This window comes from Salvelinus sp. IW2-2015, linkage group LG26 (assembly GCF_002910315.2).
Source record: "Salvelinus sp. IW2-2015 linkage group LG26, ASM291031v2, whole genome shotgun sequence".
NCBI classification, from domain to species: domain Eukaryota; kingdom Metazoa; phylum Chordata; class Actinopteri; order Salmoniformes; family Salmonidae; genus Salvelinus; species Salvelinus sp. IW2-2015.
The window spans coordinates 11,581,217-11,585,821 of NC_036866.1; positions in this window are offsets into that span (position 1 = coordinate 11,581,217).

The following is a 4,605-nucleotide window of genomic DNA, read 5'->3' on the forward strand; positions in this document are numbered from 1 at the left end:
CTCCACAAATTTATTTTTAACAAACTATAGTTTTGGCAAGTCGGTTAGGACATCTACTTTGTGCACGACACAAGTCCTTTTTACAACAATTGTTACAGACAGATTATTTCACTGTATCACAATTCCAGTGGGTCAGAAGTGTACATACACTAAGTTGACTGTGCCTTTAAACAGCTTGGAAAATTCCAGAAAAATGATGTCATGTCTTTAGAAGCTTCTGATAGGCTATTTGACATAATTTGAGTCAATTGGAGGTGTACATATGGATGTATTTCAAGGCCTACCTTCAAACTCAGTGCCTCTTTGCTTGACATCATGGGAAAATCACAAGAAATCAACCAAAACCTCAGAAAAAAAATTGTAGACCTCCACAAGTCTGGTTCATCCTTGGGAGCAATTTCCAAACGCCTGAAGGTACCACGTTCATCTGTACAAACAATAGTACGCAAGTATAAACATCATGGGACCACACAGCCGTCACACGGCTCAGGAAGGAGACGCGTTCTGTCTCCTAGAGATGAACGTACTTTGGTGCAAAAAGTGCAAATCAATCCCAGAACAACAGCAAAGGACCTTGTGAAGATGCTGGAGGAAACAGGTACAAAAGTATCTATATCCACAGTAAAACGAGTACTATATCGACATAACCTGAAAGGCCGCTCAGCAAGGAAGAAGCCACTGCTCCAAAACCGCCATAAAAAAGCCAGACTACGGTTTGCAACTGCACATGGGGACAAAGATTGTACTTTTTGGAGAAATGTCCTCTGGTCTGATGAAACAAAAATAGAACTGTTTGGCCATCGCTATGTTTGGAGGAAGTACGGGGGTGGCAGCATCATGTTGTGGGGGTACTTTGCTGCAGGAGGGACTGGTGCACTCACAAAATAGATGGCATCATGAGGAAGGACAATTATGTGAATATATTGAAGCAACATCTCAAGACATCAGTCAGGAAGTTAAAGCTTGGTTGCTAAATGGTCTTCCACATGGACAATGACCCCAAGCATACTTCCAAAGTTGTGGCAAAATAGCTTAAGGACAACAAAGTCAAGGTATTGGAGTGGCCATCACAAGCCCTGACCTCAATCCTATAGAAAATCTTTGGGCAGAACTGAAAAAGCGTGTGCGAGCAAGGAGGCCTACAAACCTGACTCAGTTACACCAGCTCTGTCAGGAGGAACGGGCCAAAATTCACCCAACTTATTGTGGGAAGCTTGTGGAAGGCTACCCGAAATGTTTCACCCAAGTTAAACAATATAAAGGCAATGCTACCAAATACTAATTGAGTGTATGTAAACTTCTGACCCACTGGGAATGTGATGAAAGAAATTAAAGCTGATATAAATCATTCTCTCTACTATTATTCTGACATTTCACATACTTAAAATAAAGTGGTTATCCTAACTGACCTAAGACAGGGAATTTTTACTACGATTAAATGTCAGGAATTGTGAAAAACTGAGTTTAAATGTATTTGGCTAAGGTGTATGTAAACTTCCGACTTCAACTGTAAATAGGCTGTTCATTTTTTCCTAATTTACCTGCAGTTGTCTTGTTTTTATGTTTTATGTTGTTGTCTTTAGCTCTTAACTCTTGTCAGATATTTTTGGGGCCTAACGCCCAACAGAGAAACAGGGTTAGCTTGCACATTAAAAGATATGTTAAGAAATGTTTGTTCATCATGTGGTACTGGGACCAAGAATAAGCCAAAGTTTAGATATTGTTTAAAAAATTCACTAGAAACTTGAGAAGTTAATTTTAGATTTATATCTGAAAATATACAGGACACTTTTTAATTCCCTGTATAACAATCAATTTGTTATGTGTTCTAGTTCTCCTACTGTTTACTTTGATTTTGTCTGAAATGTTGATGTCCATGTTCTGGAAAAATGTAATATCTACTTAAAAAATAAACAAATATAGTTTGATATAATTTTTGTCTTCTGGCTCCGTTATCCTACCTACTCTATAAATCCACTGACTGTGAATATCGATCTACTGTAATCTTTTAATGTAAACGGTTGACACTACAGTACGGTTTCTGAAGTAGTATAATACAGCAATGTAGCAGCAGGCTTACTATAGTATAGAGGATAGGATAGAGATGGGATCTAACACACAGTGAATAGTAGCCTCCCTCCCACACCCTCATGTCCCCTGATCCCTGGCTGGTGGCATGGTGCCAGCCCGTTAGAATGATGAGGCTCCAATCAATCAGGCTCCCGGGGGGGGGGGGGGGGGGGGGGGGGGGGTGCTACAGGGACCGCTGCTCTCTAATTGCCCTGGGCGCTGCCGCTGCAGCACATGTTCACAGTGGGCTGGTCCTGCCGCACTCGCCTCCCATCGTGTGAACCACACTCCCTGTCAGATGGGAGCCCAGGAGAACCTCTCATCGAGGCCATCTGGGGCCAAAAAAGAGTGAACACAACAGTGTGGGAATGTTTGGAAAAAACTACATTTTGCTATGAAGGTTCTTTTTGGATCTCTGTGTGTTATAAATTTCAACTACTGGTGTTTTTTTTATAGAGGTAATTTAATGACTCACGTCCTTTGACTGATTCTAACGCAAAACTTTTTGGAGAAAGTGTTAGGATTTGGCAATCAAATGAACAAGTAAGCCAAAAGATTAATCTTCAGAAGTAGTGTGGTTATAGGGGATTCTTAATAAGACAGGATTTACTTTGATGGCAACAAGTAGTAGTCTCTCTCATCATTAAAGAATAGCTCACTGCACACATGCTGTTAAATTGTTCTTGGAGATCCTATCTATCCAGTGTTCTCAAACAAACAACATCGTGTGGATGAGAAAACTGCACTGTTAAAACAATTTTTCTCTTGCCGTGGAGGACATCCTAATCATGAGGGGATAGAGTGGGGTGGGGGTGGAGGGGGCAGAGGGAACAAGAGAGAGAGAGTGTAGCAAGAGAGAGAAAGAAAGAGAGAGACAAGAGTGTGAGTGTGGAAGCAAGAAAGAAAGAGAGAGGAGAGTGAGAGAGAGGAGAGAGAGAGAGAGAGAGAGAGAGAGAGAGAGAGACGAGAGAGAGAGAGAGAGAGAGAGAGAGAGAGAGAGAGAGAGAGAGAGAGAAGAGAGAGAGAAGAGAGAGAGAGAGAGAGAGAGAGAGAGAGAGAGAGAGAGAGAGAGAAGGGTTGTAGTGAGGGTGGGATGGCTGCTCATCAGGGTTAATGATGTAGAAAATCTCCCAATTAGAGCCTTTTCCTGAGGACCAGGATGAGTTCAGAGCGGGGTTCTCTGACAGCTCAGGGATTAGTGGCCAGGCCGGGACTGAGCAGACACTGACTGCTGGACATCTTGGCACGGCACAGCTGGGGCCAGGGTGGGCATGCGTGGAGCTGGAGTGAGTGGCACAAAGAAAAGCATGGGAAAAGAGCAGCAGATCAACGTAGAAGCTTTTGTTGTGCAAAATCCAACCATCTCCTCCAATGTCGTTCACATTTTGAATCCGAGCCCAACACAGTTTAGGCCTTCGTGTGTCTGTGATTTATAGTCAACATGCTGCGTTGTCCTCACACGAGTGTTGGGAACACTTCTAGAACTGACCCCCTGCAATTCATTTAAAAAAAATACAGTATACAGTACCAGTCAAAAGTTTGGACACACCTACTCATTCAAGGGTTTTTCTTTATTTTTACTATTTTCTACATTTTAGAATAATAGTGAAGACATCAAAACTATGAAATAACACATATGGAATCATGTAGTAACCAAAACAGTGTTAAACAAATAAAAATATAATTTAGCCATCCTTTGCCTTAATGACAACTTTGTACACTCTTGGCATTTTCTCAACCAGMTTCACCTGGAATGCTTTTGGGGCAGTCTTGAAGGAGTTCCCACATATGCTGAGCACTTGTTGGCTGCTTTTCCTTCACTCTGCAGTCCAACTCATCCCAAACCATCTCAATTGGGTTGAGGTCGGGTGATTCTAAAGGCCAGGTCATCTGATGCAGCATCCATCACTCTCCTTCTTGGTCAAATAGCGCTTACACAGCCTGGAGGTGTGTTGGGTCATTGTCCTGTTTAAAAACAAATGATAGTCCCACTAAGCGCAAACCAAATGGGATGGCGTATCACTGCAGAATGCTGTGGTAACCATGCTGGTTAAGTGTGCCTTGAATTCTAAATAAATAATTGACAGTGTCACCAGCAAAGCACCCCCACACCATCACACCTCCTCCTCCATGCTTCACGGTGAAAACCACACATGCAGAGATCATCCGTTCACCTACTCTGCGTCTGACAAAGACACAGTGGTTGGAACCAAAAATCTTCAATTTGGACTCCAGACCAAAGGACAGATTTCCACCGGTCTAATGTCCATTGCTCATGTTTCTTGGCCCAAGCAAGTCTTCTTCTTATTGGTTTCCTTTAGTAGTGGTTTCTTTGCAGCAATTCTACCATGAAGGCCTGATTCACGCAGTCTCCTCTGAACAGTTGATGTTGAGATGTTTCTGTTACTTGAACTCTGTGAAGCATTTATTTGGGCTGCAATTTGTGAGGCTGGTTACTCTAATGAACTTATCCTCTGCAGCAGAGGTAACTCTTCTTTTCCTGTGGCAGTCCTCATTTGAGCCAGTTTCATCGTA